This window comes from Macaca nemestrina, chromosome 2 (genome assembly GCF_043159975.1).
Source record: "Macaca nemestrina isolate mMacNem1 chromosome 2, mMacNem.hap1, whole genome shotgun sequence".
Lineage (NCBI taxonomy): Eukaryota > Metazoa > Chordata > Mammalia > Primates > Cercopithecidae > Macaca > Macaca nemestrina.
Window position 1 is genome coordinate 87,314,532 of NC_092126.1, and position 14,465 is coordinate 87,328,996.

A 14,465-nucleotide genomic window follows, 5' to 3' on the forward strand; every position below is an offset into this window, starting at 1 on the left:
AATTTCATTTTTGCATATTATTCTACAACTTTAGTTAAAACAAAATGTTACTCTAAGCTGTTCTACAAAAGCACATGATCTGTTAAATTCTCAGGTATTGTAGGCACTCAAAGGAGAGTGCTTAACTATGCAGCTGTTCTCTCAGTTTATATATTTTGCCAGTGGTTGGACAAATAAAGAGCAGGTAAAAGATTCATTTATATATAAATTGTATTGTGAAGGTATCATAATATTCTATGGTAAAATAATATATAAATTTTTAGGGGAACAGAATATTCCACAATTAGAACCAATACCCCAATGCAAATGTTTTTTTGGGGGGAATAGCAATTTAGTTTCCTTTTTAAGGAATATGGAGTGATACACTGGGGATATTAAATGGTTTTTCTAGGAAGTACTTGTTTCTAGTTTGGTATTCAAACCGGACATGGCTCTACATGCAATTGGATGCTATTGGTAGAATCAAGATAAGAGAATTGGAGACTTAAGTGGGCATTTCTTAGTTTATGCAGAGTGGAGGAGACTGGTCTCTAGGCCTCCATCCTAACTATCTGTTTAAACAGTCTTCTGTTGCAGCGAATCATTCTTGATTTTTAAAGGAATTTTCTACCCTCTCTTACTTAAAGGAACGAGAGTTTACATTTATTTACTGCCTATTATATTGTGGTCAGGAGTAAGTAGCATCTGAAAGGAGATTCTGAAAGAATATAGGTATAGATACATGTCACCAGACCTGACTACTGGCATTGGAATTGGTCTTATGAAAATAAAGAAGGAGAAAGAATGCACAAAAAATAGTTGCCACCTGTTTAAGATTAACTCTTCTTCATTAGTAGTAGTACAAGTTCATTTTCAAGCTGTGTCACTAGACATCTCATATAGAGAAGTGTTTTCTGTTTTTATAGTCATTTTCTTTAACTCCAGCATACCATCTCATGAAGGTATGACGACATCAAAAAGAGATTCAGCCTAAACCATCTCCACCAATGGAAATGTTTCCAAGTATACAAATTGGTCATAACATCAACTCTCTAAATAGAAGGCAGCACTTTTCAAAAACTTAAAATATACTGTAGGTCATTACTGTTATCTTGTCTGATTATGTATCTTCAGCTAAGTTGTCTCAAATAGAGGTCCATTTTGTAACCTAATATTATGGAGTGATGAGGAAAATCCCATTGTAAAAATTCTTCACCACTATCTCCATAATCTCTACTTCACTGAGTTTCATCCAAGTGCAAAAATGAAAAATTATAACCTGCCAAGCATCAGTGGCAGAGTGAAATGAAAAAATTGCGAGTTAATAATAGTGATGCCTCAAAAAAATTTCCTGACCAATTTAACATTGCTTCATCCAAGGTCACTTCTAAGAGCTGATTATTTTTAGTAATTTGCAGATGAGACCATTCTACCTTGGCCATGGTTAGTAAAGATCAAGAAAATGCCAGAGAAGGTTTAAGATTCAAGGTTATCTTTCTCAAATAAGATGCAAACCAGTTTCATTTTATTTTCTTAAGACCTAGCTGATAAATAATTTTAAATGAAATGAAACTTAAAGCCTGGGCTATCTTTTATTGGAGCTATAAAGTCATCATAACATAAAGCATGAGGGATAAGGGTAGTGGAAGGACACTGTTTAGTAGGTCCTTAAGTAGCATTTCATGTGGGAAAGAACTCCTCAAGGCATTTTTCTAGTATTTTATTCTGACACTTTAAAAAAATCATCATAGATTGTATTTTATGTAAACTTTGATTATGATGACCAGCTACAACTCATTTTTTAATTTCTAGAAAACTTCCAAATTTACTTTCTTTTGCCCAATTTGAAATTTGAACTTACAAATAGTCCATAAAAATCTTTTTTTATTACACATAAATAATTTAGATAATACAGACAAATATAAAGAGGAAAATAAAATTTTTCCTAATTTTACCACTCATGGATAACTTGTATTGATTGTTTAGTATATACTTTCCAGACCCATAGGTGTATCTCTGTGCACGTGCAAGCGTGTATGTGTGTGCACGTATGTGTGTTCAGAGAGGAGAGGAGGTGAGAACATCGTTGAGATGAGATTGAGGTGAGTAGGATGATAGATATTTTTCAGTAAGTTTACTCTGAAGCTATAATCGTATTTTATCTAGCACCTTGCTTCGTACATCTTTCTATGTCAATAATTATTGTCAATATATCTTTTTTTGTTTTTTATTTTTATTTTTATTTTTTTTGAGATAGGGTCTCATTCTATTGCCCAGGCTGGAGTGCGGTGGTGTGATCTCAGCTCACTGTAACTTCTGCCTCCCAGGTTCAAGTGATTCTCCTGTCTCAGCCTCCTGAGTAGCTGGGATTACAGTTACCCACCACCATACCGTCTAATTTTTGTATTTTTAGTAGACATGGGGTTTAACCATGTTGGCCAGGCTGGTCTCAAACTCCTGACCTCACGTAATCCACCTGCCTTGGCCTCCCAAAGTGCTGGGATTACAGGCATGAGCCACTACCTATAGCCTATGTCTTCATTTTTAATGACTTTGCATTAAAAATGCTGTCTGTGGCATCTGATATTGATAAACATTTAGAATGTCTACTTTTTCACCATATGAACAATTCTGAAATGGCTTTTAATATCTATCTGAATTTAGAATAAATTTTAAAATTAAAAATAAAATTTTAGACATTTGATGTTTATTACAAAATACTTTCTAGAAAGATGTATGTTTACACTTCTATCAGCGGTATTTGAAAGTTCACCTTTATCACACTCTTACAAGTAACTAGGTGGGTAAAATTTGGTATCTCAGCATTTTTGTTTATTGACGTTGAATACATTTTGAAATGTTTAGTAGCCATGGCACTTCTTTTGTGAATACCTTGGTTGTATCTTTTTCGTATTTTTTATTAGTATGGGCCACTTTTTCTTATTTCTATGAACTAACTCCTTGTATTTATTAAGGATATTAATAATTTGTCTCATTTATATTTTAGCATTTTCCCCTAAATTGTCCATTTTAATTTTATTTTTATTTCCTCTCAATATCCGTTTATCTTGTCGTTATTTCTGGTTTCTGGCTGTGGAGCTATGCTTACAAAAGCTTTTTCTATATAAAGTTATAAGATTAATTATTTAAATTTTTCTTCAGCTACTTTTTGAAGTTTGATTCTTATGTTTAATTCTGTAAGGAATTTATTCTTATATATGATTTAAGGCAAAAGTTTAATGTTTTATTTCCAATGGCTAGTACCTTTACTGAATAGCACAGCCTTCCTTATTGATTTAAAATGCTTCAGTTGTAAAACATGTTTTCAAACTATGCTCTGAGGAAGTTTAGGTCTTCCATGTTGGGGATGTTCAAGAGCTAGAAACTAAATGAATGGGGTTTTCTTTTTTTTTTTTTTTTTGAGATGGAGTCTCGCTCTGCAGCCCAGGCTGGAGTGCAATGGCGGGATCTCGGCTCACTGCAAGCTCCGCCTCCCGGGTTCACCCATTCTCCTGCCTCAGCCTCCCGAGTAGCTGGGACTACAGGCGCCCGCCACCTCGTCCGGCTAGTTTTTTGTATTTTCAGTAGAGATGGGGTTTACTGTGGTCTCGATCTCCTGACCTTGTGATCTGCCCGCCTCGGCCTCCCAAAGTGCTGGGATTACAGGCGTGAGCCACCGCGCCCGGCCATGAATGGGGTTTTCTTCTTACCTTCCTTTCGTTTCCACTGAAATACCTATGACTTTTTCTCACTAATTTTTTTTATACATTTCAATACAGTTTCTCCTTATTTTTGTAATCACCCTTATTGGAGTACAATTTGTATATATGCATTAATAGGTATATAGCCCCCTACATTCAAGTAGAGAATATTTCCTTCGCCACAACAATTTTTCTCATGTCCCTGTGCAGTCAATCCTTCTTCTTTATTGCTGAACTCTGGCAGCTATTGACGTGCTTTCTACACAACAGTTTTTAGATTTTACATAAAAGACTACAGCAGATAGTCTTTTATGTCTGGCTTTTTTCACTCAGGATAATGCTTGTGAGATTCATCTATGTTGTTTATGTTCAAGTAGTTTCTTCTTTTTATTGCTGAGTAGTAATCAGTTTTATGGCTATCCCACAACTTGTTTATCCACATGTGGACATTTAGGTATCATACATTTAGCTGAGTTTTTGACTTTTATGAATAAAGCTGTTATGAACATTCTCATACAGGTCCATGCATGGATATAAGTTTTTATTTTCCTAGGGTAAATTAAAAAGAAGTAAGATTGATGAGTTGAAGTAAGTATATGTTTACATGTGTAACTTTATAAAATAAAAAAATGCCAAATTGTTTTATAAATGTCTGAACCATTTTGCATTTCCACTAGCAATGTATGAGAATTCTAGTTGTTCACATGCCTGTCAACACTTAGTATGGCCAGTTTTTAAAATTTTAGCTATTGGATGTAGACTGGGGTTATTTTGTTTTTGTTTTTTGCTTTTTTTTTTTGTTTGTTTGTGTTTGTTTTTTTGAGACAAGAGACGCGCTCTGTCGCCCAGGCTGGAGTGCAGTGGCACTATCTCGGCTCACTGCAAGCTCCGCCTCCCGGGTTCATGAGGTTCTCCTGCCTCAGCCTGGCCACCATGCCCGGCTAATTTTTTGTATTTTTAGTGGAGATGGGGTTTCACTGTGTTACCCAGGATGATTTCAATCTCCTGACCTTGTGATCCGCCTGCCTCAGCCTCCCAAAGTGCGGGGAATACAGGCATGAACCACCCCACGCGGCCCCTGGGTTTATAGTGGTTTTAACTTGCATTTCCTTAATGACTAATGTCCTTTGTGCTTCCACATAAAGTATAAGAAAAATATGCCCACATCTACAATAAAGCCTGCTGAAATTTTAATTTCGATTTTGTTGGTCAATAGAACAATTTGGGGAGAACTGACATTGTAACAATATTGAGTATTTCATAAACCGAAAGACTCAGTTGTTGTATTTTCACTTATTTATTTCAGTTTTAACTTGTGTCAGCAAAGTTTTGTCATTTGCAGGGCACAAGACTTGCGTATATTTAACACAATTATTCCTAAACATTTCATATTTTGGTGTCATTTGAAGTGGCACTTAAAAAGTTTTAATTTCTGGCTGGGCGCAGTGGCTCACGCCTGTAATCCTAGCACTTTGGAAGGCAGAGGTGGATGGATGTCTTTGAGCTCAGGAGTTTGACAGCAGCGTGGGTAACGTGGCAAACACATCTCAAAAAAAATACAATAACAATTAATTTCTAATTTTTGTTGTTAGTGTATAGAAATATCACTTTTGATTTTTCTGTGTAGACTTTGCATCCTGTGTACCTGGTAAACTTATTTATTAGTTCCAGTATCTTCATGTGGATTCCTCAGCGTTTTCTGCATGGACAATTATGACCATTTTTTTTTTTCCTGAAAATATGTTTTTTTCCTTTGTTTTCAAACTGTATGCCCTTTTTTTTTTTTTTTTTTTTTTTTTTCTTTTTCCTGCCTTCTTTTACTGGCTTACGTGTCCAGTACAATATTGAATATATAAGTGGGAATAGCAGACATCCTTTTTTGTTTCTTAACTTGGAGAGAAAGCATTCAGTGCTTTCAGTATTTCACCATATAAAGAAGGATGTTAGCTGTAGGCTTTTCAGAGATGCTTTATTAGTCTTCTCAGGTTGCTATAAAAGAATATCACTGACAGGGTGGCTTAAATAATAGCAATTTATTTCCTCATGGGGGTGGGGAGAGAGAGAGAGAGAGCTATGGTGCCTCTTCTTTTCTTTTCTTTTTTTTTTTGAGATTGAGTCTTGCTCTGTTGCCAGGCTAGAGTGCAGTGGCCTGATACCGGCTCACTGCAACCTCCGCCTCCCGGGTTCAAGTGATTTTCCTGCCTCAACCTCCTGAGTAGTTGGGATTACAGGTGCCTGCCACCACGCCCAGCTAATTTTTTTTTTTTTTTTTTTTTTTTGTATTTTTAGTAGAGACAGGGTTTCACCATGTTGACCAGGGTGGTCTCCATCCCCTGACCTCGTAATCCTCCCTCTCGCAAAGTGCTTGGATTACAGGCATGAACCACAGTGCCTGGCTGTCTCTTCCTTTCTTTATAAGGACACTAATCCTGTCAGATTAGGGCCCCACCCTTGCTACCTTATTTTACCTTAATTATGCCCTTAGAGACCCTATCTCCAAATACAGTCAGATTGAGGGTTAGAGATTCAACATATGAATTTTGGGGGGATGCAGTGCAGTCCATAACAGATGCCATGTATAAAATTGAGAAGTTCACTTCTAATTTGCCTAAAATATTTATCATGAATAGGCATCAAATTCTGTGAAATGCTTTTTGACATCTGTTGAGATGATCATATTTTTCTTTCTTTTCTTTTTTAGTTTGTTGTTCTGGGGGATTACATAATATATTTTTTGAATCATAAGTCCATCTTGTATTCACTTAGTCATGTTTTATTATGTGTTTTATATATTGGGAAATTAAATTTGCTGAAATAGTGTTAAGGATTTACTTTTCTGTCTGTGATCATAAGAAATATTGATTTGCAGTTTTCCTTTCTTGTAATGTTTTTGGTTTTGAATTAGTATAATGTTGGCTTCATCATATAAGTTGGGAAATGTTCTCCCTCTTGGATTTTCTGAAAAAAGTTTATGTTGAATCAATTTATTTTTGTTTTTTTTTTTTTTTTTTTTTTGCTTAAACGTTTGATAGAATTCCCCAGTGAGGCTATCATGACTTGAAATTTTGTTTTGAGAAGGTTTTTAAACTTAAGTATAACATCTTTTTTTGAGATTGGATATTTGTATTATCTATTTCATGTTGAGTCACATCTTTCAAGGATTTTTTTGTTTCACAAGTTATTGAATATATTGGCATTTGTTGTTCATAATATTTTCTCCTTATGCTTTTGATACATGTATAATCTGAGTGATGTCTTATCTCATACTCCTTTTTCTTGATAAATCTGGTTAGAGGGTTACCAATTGTATTCTTTTAAATAACCAGCTTTTGGTTTATTGATTTTCTTTACTGTTTGTCCATTTTCTATTTAATATATTTCTGCTTTCACCTTTATTATTTTCTTCTTTCTATTTATTTTAGGGTTCAATTTTTCTTACCTTTTTTTAACTTTTTTTTTTTTATTATACTTTAAGTTCTAGGGTACATGTGGATAACGTACAGGTTTGTTACATATGTATACTTGTGCCATGTTGGCGTACTGCACCCATCAACTCGTCAGCACCCATCAACTCATCATTTACATCAGGTATACCTCCCAATGCAATCCGTCCCCCCCCCCCCCATGATAGGCCCCGGTGTATGATGTTCCCCTTCCTGAGTCCAAGTGATCTCATTGTTCAGTTCCCACCTATGAGTGAGAACATGTGGTGTTTGGTTTTCTGTTCTTGCGATAGTTTACTGAGAATGATGGTTTCCAGCTGCATCCATGTCCTTACAAAGGACACAAACTCATCCTTTTTTATGGCTGCATAGTATTCCATGGTGTATATGTGCCACATTATCTTAATCCAGTCTGCCACTGATGGACATTTGGGTTGATTCCAAGTCTTTGCTATTGTGAATAGTGCTGCAATAAACATACGTGTGCATGTGTCTTTATAGCAGCATAATTTATAATCCTTTGGGTATATACCCAGTAATGGGATGGCTGGGTCATATGATACTTCTAGTTCTAGATCCTTGAGGAATCGCCATACTGTTTTCCATAATGGTTGAACTAGTTTACAATCCCACCAACAGTGTAAAAGTGTTCCTATTTCTCCACATCCTCTCCAGCACCTGTTGTTTCCTGACTTTTGAATGATCGCCATTCTAACTGGTGTGAGATGGTATCTCATTGTGGTTTTGATTTGCATTTCTCTGATGGCCAGTGATGATGAGCATTTTTTCATGTGTCTGTTGGCTGTATGAATGTCCTCTTTTGAGAAATGTCTGTTCATATCCTTTGCCCAATTTTCGATGGGGCTGTTTGTTTTTTTCTTGTAAATTTGTTTGAGTTCTTTGTAGGTTCTGGATATTAGCCCTTTGTCAAATGAGTAGATTGCAAAAATTTTCTCCCATTCTGTAGGTTGCCTGTTCACTCCGATGGTAGTTTCTTTTGCTGTGCAGAAGCTCTTTAGTTTAATTAGATCCCATTTGTCAATTTTGGCGTTTGTTGCCATTGCTTTTGGTGTTTTAGACATGAAGTCCTTGCCCATGCCTATGTCCTGAATGGTATTACCTAGGTTTTCTTCTAGGGTTTTTATGGTACTAGGTCTAACATTTAAGTCTCTAATCCATCTTGAATTAATTTTCATATAAGGAGTAAGGAAAGGATCCAGTTTCAACTTTCTACTTATGGCTAGCCAATTTTCCCAGCACCATTTATTAAATAGGGAATCCTTTCCCCATTTCTTGTTTCTCTGAGGTTTGTCAAAGATCAGATGGCTGTAGATGTGTGGTATTATTTCTGAGGACTCTGTTCTGTTCCATTGGTCTATATCTCTGTTTTGGTACCAGTACCATGCTGTTTTGGTTACTGTAGCCTTGTAGTATAGTTTGAAGTAAGGTAACGTGATGCCTCCAGCTTTGTTCTTTTGGCTTAGGATTGTCTTGGCAATGCGGGGTCTTTTTTGGTTCCATGTGAACTTTGAAGCAGTTTTTTTCCAATTCTGTGAAGAAACTCATTGGTAGCTTGATGGGGATGGCATTGAATCTATAAATAACCTTGGGCAGTATGGCCATTTTCACAATATTGATTCTTCCTATCCATGAGCATGGTATGTTCTTCCATTTGTTTGTGTCCTCTTTGATTTCACTGAGCAGTGGTTTGTTGTTCTCCTCGAAGAGGTCCTTTACATCCCTTTAAGTTGGATTCCTAGGTATTTCATTCTCTTTGAAGCAATTGTGAATGGAAGTTCGTTCATGATTTGGCTCTCTGTTTGTCTGTTACTGGTGTATAAGAATGCTTGTGATTTTTGCATATTAATTTTGTATCCTGAGACTTTGCTGAAGTTTCTTATCAGCTTAAGGAGATTTTAGGCTGAGACAATGGGGTTTTCTAAATATACAATCATGTCATCTGCAAACAGGGACAATTTGACGACTTCTTTTCCTAACTGAATACCCTTGATTTCTTTCTCTTGCCTGATTGCCCTAGCCAGAACTTCCAACACTATGTTGAATAGGAGTGGTGAGAGAGGGCATCCCTGTCTTGTGCCAGTTTTCAAAGGGAATTTTTCCAGTTTTTGCCCATTCAGTGTGATATTGGCTGTGGGTTTGTCATAAATAGCTCTTATTATTTTGAGATACGTTGCATCAATACCAAATTTATTGAGTGTTTTTAGCATGAAGGGCTGTTGAATTTTGTCAAGGCCTTTTCTGCATCTATTGAGATAATCATGTGGTTCTTGTCTTTGGTTCTGTTTATATGCTGGATTGCGTTTATTGATTTGCGCCTATTGAACCAGCCTTGCATCCCAGGGATGAAGCCCACTTGATCATGGTGGATAAGCTTTTTGATGTGCTGCTGGATCTGGTTTGCCAGTATTTTATTTAGGATTTTTGCATCGATGTTCATCAGGGATATTGGTCTAAAATTCTCTTTTTTTGTTGTGTCTCTGCCAGGCTTTAGTATCAGGATGATGTTGGCCTCATAAAATGAGTTAGGGAGGATTCCCTCTTTTTCTATTGATTGGAAGAGTTTCAGAAGGAATGGTACCAGCTCCTCCTTCTACCTCTGGTAGAATTCAGCTGTGAATCCATCTGGTCCTGGACTTTTTTTGGTTGGTAGGCTATTAATTATTGCCTCAATTTCAGAGCCTGCTATTGGTCTATTCAGGAATTCAGCTTCTTCCTGGTTTAGTCTTGGGAGAGTGTAAGTTTTCAGGAAATTATTTCTTCTAGATTTTCTAGTTTATTTGCGTGGAGGTGTTATAGTATTCTCGGATGGTTGTTTGTATTTCTGTGGGGTCGGTGGTGATATCCCCTTTATCATTTTTAATTGCGTCGATTTGATTCTTCTCTCTTTTCTTCTTTATTAGTCTTGCTAGTGGTCTGTCAATTTTGTTGATCTTTTCAAAAAACCAACTGCTGGATTCTTTGAATTTTTGGAGGTTTTTTTGTGTCTCTATCTCCTTCAGTTCTGCTCTGATCTTAGTTATTTCTAGCCTTCTGCTAGCTTTTGAATGTGTTTGTTCTTGCTTCTCTAGTTCTTTTAATTGTGATGTTAGAATGTCAATTTTAGATCTTTCCAGCTTTCTCTTGTGGACATTTAGTGCTATACATTTCCCTCTACACACTGCTTTCAATGTGTCCCAGAGATTCTGGTATGTTGTATCTTTGTTCTCATTGGTTTCAAAGAACATCTTTATTCCTGCCTTCATTTCGTTATGTACCCAGTAGTCATTCAGGAGCAGGTTATTCAGTTTCCATGTAGTTGAGCGGTTTCGATTGAGTTTCTTAGTCCTGAGTTCTAGTTTGATTGCACTGTGGTCTGAGAGACATTTTGTTATAATTTCTGTTCTTGTACATTTGCTGAGGAGTGCTTTACTTCCAATTACGTGGTCAATTTTGGAATAAGTGTGATGTGGTGCTGAGTAGAATGTATATTCTGTTGATTTGGGGTGGAGAGTTCTGTAGATGTCTATTAGGTCTGCTTGCTGCAGAGATGAGTTCAATTCCTGGATATCCTTGTTCACTTTCTGTCTCGTTAATCTGTCTAATGTTGACAGTGGGGTGTTGAAGTCTCCCATTATTATTGTATGGGAGTCTAAGTCTCTTTGTAAGTCTTTAAGGACTTGCTTTATGAATCTGGGTGCTCCTGTATTGCGTGCATATATATTTAGGATAGTTAGCTCTTCCTGTTGAATTGATCCCTTTACCATTATGTAATGGCCTTCTTTGTCTTTTTTGATCTTTGATGGTTTAAAGTCTGTTTTATCAGAGACTAGTATTGCAACGCCTGCTTTTTTTGGTTCTCCATTTGCTTGGTAGATCTTCCTCCCTCCCTTTATTTTGAGTCTATGTATGTCTCTGCTTGTGAGATGGGTCTCCTGAATACAGCAGATTGATGGGTCTTGACTCTTTATCCAGTTTGCCAGTCTGTGTCTTTTAATTGGAGCATTTAGTCCATTTACATTTAAGGTTAATATTGTTATGTGTGATCTTGATCCCGCCATTATGATATTAACTGGTTATTTTGCTCGTTAGTTGATGCAGTTTCTTCCTAGCCTTGATGGTCTTTACATTTTGGCATGTTTTTGCAATGGCTGGTACTGGTTGTTCCTTTCCATGTTTAGTGCTTCCTTCAGTGTCTCTTGTAAGGCAGGCCTGGTGGTGACAAAATCTCTAAGCATTTGCTTATCTGTAAAGGATTTTATTTCTCCTTCACTTATGAAACTTAGTTTGGCTGGATATGAAATTCTGAGTTTAAAATTCTTTTCTTTAAGGATGTTGAATATTGGCCCGCACTCTCTTCTGGCTTGTAGAGTTTCTGCCGAGAGATCTGCTGTTAGTCTGATGGGCTTCCCTTTGTGGGTAACCCGACCTTTCTCTCTGGCTGCCCTTAACATTTTTTCCTTCATTTCAACTTTGGTGAATCTGGCAATTATGTGTCTTGGAGTTGCTCTTCTCGAGGAGTATCTTTGTGGCGTTCTCTGTATTTCCTGGATTTGAATGTTGGCCTGCCCTATAGGTTGGGGAAGTTCTCCTGGATGATATCCTGAAGAGTGTTTTCCAACTTGGTTCCATTTTCCCCCTCACTTTCAGGCACCCCAATCAGACGTAGATTTGGTCTTTTTACATAATCCCATACTTCTTGCAGGCTTTGTTCATTTCTTTTTGTTCTTTTTTCTTTAGGTTTCTCTTCTCGCTTCATTTCATTCATTTGATCCTCAATTGCTGATACTCTTTCTTCCAGTTGATCGAGTTGTGCATTTGTCATGTATTTCTCATGTCATCGTTTTCATCTCTGCCCATTTGTTTATGGCCTTCTCTGCATTAATTATTCTAGTTACCAATTCTTCCACTCTTTTCTCAAGAGTTTTAGTTTCTTTGCGCTGGGTACGTAATTCCTCCTTTAGCTCTGAGAAGTCTGATGGACTGTAGCCTTCTTCTCTCATCTCGTCAAAGTCATTCTCCGTCCAGCTTTGATCCATTGCTGGCCATGAGCTGCGTTCCTTTGCAGGAGGCGATGCACTCTTATTTTTTGAATTTCCAGCTTTTCTGCCCTGCTTTTTCCCCATCTTTGTGGTTTTATCTGCCTCTGGTCTTTGATGATGGTGAGGTACTGATGGGGTTTTGGTGTGGGTGTCCTTTTTGTTTGTTAGTTTTCCTTCTAACAGTCAGGACCCTCAGCTGTAGGTCTGTTGGAGATTGCTTGAGGTCCACTCCAGACCCTGTTTGCCTGGGTATCAGCAGCAGAGGCAGCAGAAGATAGAATATTGCTGAACAGCGAGTGTACCTGTCTGATTCTTGCTTTCAAAGCTTCCGCTCAGGGGTGTACTCCACCCTGTGAGGTGTGGGGTGTCGGTCTGCCCCTAGTGGAGGATGTCTCCCAGTTAGGCTACTCAGGGGTCAGGGACCCACTTGAGCAGGCAGTCTGTCTGTTCTCAGATCTCAACCTCCATGTTGGGAGATCCACTGCTCTCTTCAAAGCTGTCAGAGTCGTTTGCGTCTTCAGAGGTTTCAGCTGCTTTTTGTTGTTGTTGTTGTTGTTGTTTAGCTGTGCCCTGTCCCCAGAGGTGGAGTCTGCAGAGACAGGCAGGACTCCTTGAGCTGCTGTGAGCTCCACCCAGTTCAAGCTTCTCAGCCACTTTGTTTATCTACTTAAGCCTCAGCAATGGTGGGCGCCCCTCCCCCAGCCTTGCTGTTGCCTTGCAGGGAGATCACAGACTGCTGTGCTAGCAATGAGGGAGGCTCTGTGGGTGTGGACCCTCCTGGCCAGGTGTGGGATATAGTCTCCTGGTGTGCCCATTTGCTAAGATCCTTGGTAGAGCAGTATTGGGGTGGGAGTTACCCGATTTTCAGGTGCTTTGTGTCTCAGTTCCCCTGGCTAGGGAAAGGGATTCCCTTCCCCCTTGCGCTTCCCAGGTGAGGCTATGCCTCGCCCTGCTTCAGCTCTTGCTGGTCAGGCTGCAGCGGCTGACTAGCACTGATTGTCAGGCACTCCCTAGTGAGATAAACCCAGTACCTCAGTCGAAAATGCAGAAATCACCTGTCTTCTGTGTCGCTCACGCTGGAAGTTGGAGACTGGAGCTGTTCCTATTCGCCCATCTTGCTCCGCCCTGTTTAACTTTCTTAAGATGGAAGCTTAAGTGAGATGATTTAAGAGTTTTTTTTTCTTTTTCTAACGTGAGCATTTAAGCCTGTTTACTTCTAAGCACTGACTTAATTGGTTTCCAAAAATTATGACATGATGTGTGTTCATTTTCTTTCAATCAAAATGTTTTCTAATTTCTGTTAGAATTCTGTTTATCCATGTGTCGTTTGAAAGACTGTTGGGATTCTAATATTTGGGATTTTCCATATATATTTATGTTACTGATTTATAATTCTGTTATTGTGTGAAAAACATACTTTATATAATTTTAATCTTTTAAATTTGTTAAGAGTTTTTTATGACCCAGAATGCAATCCATCTTTGTGATTGTTCCACATGCACTTTATAAATATGGAATGTGCAACAAATGTTAATTAGATCAAATCAGTTAATAGTATTAAGTCTTCTGAATATGTACTGATTTTTTTTCTCTACTTGTATCAGTTGCTGAGAAAGACATGTTGAAGTCTCTAATTTATGTATTTTCTAGTTCTCTTTAATATAAGCTTTTATTTCATGTATTTTAAATATGTTTATTAAATGCATGAACTTTTAGGACTATTATGTCCTCCTGATGAATTGACCCCTTTATCATTATGTAACTGCCTTCTTTGTATTAATATTACTCTTTGCTCTCAGAACTTCTTTTCTGATATTAATATAGAAATTCCAGCTTGCTTTTGGTTAGTGTTTGCATATTATCTTTCAGCCTGTACTTTTAATCTTTTTTTTTTCGTATTTCAAGTAGTTTTTCTGGTTAGATGGTAGTTTTTTTTTTTTTTTTTTTTTTTTTTTAATTCAATTTGACAAGATCTACATTCTAATTAGAGTATTTAGACCATTTATTTTCCATGTAATTATTTCTATATGTAGATTTAAATCTATTTTGGTGTTTTTTTTTTCTATTTCTCTTGTCTGTTCTTGTTACTGTCACCCTATTTTTTCTTTCTTTTAGATAAAATGGACATATTTTATGATATTTTGTTTTCACTCTTGTCTCAGCATATGCGCCTTTTTGTTTGTTTAGTGTTTACTCCAAAGTTGACAACATGATGTTTAACTTTTCAGAGTTTACCACCAAATAATGTTATTTCACTTCATGTAAAAGTGTAAGAATCTTATGATATAGTATGCTTCTATTTT

The 14,465-nt window shown here is 37.2% G+C and overlaps 1 protein-coding gene across 5 annotated transcripts in view; it reads left to right on the top strand.

Moving 5' to 3' along the window:
• The window catches only part of LOC105489997 (N-acetylated alpha-linked acidic dipeptidase like 2), a 1,462,458-nt gene that overhangs the window by 75,067 nt on the left and 1,372,926 nt on the right, over nucleotides 1-14,465 (top strand). The window lies entirely within an intron of this gene.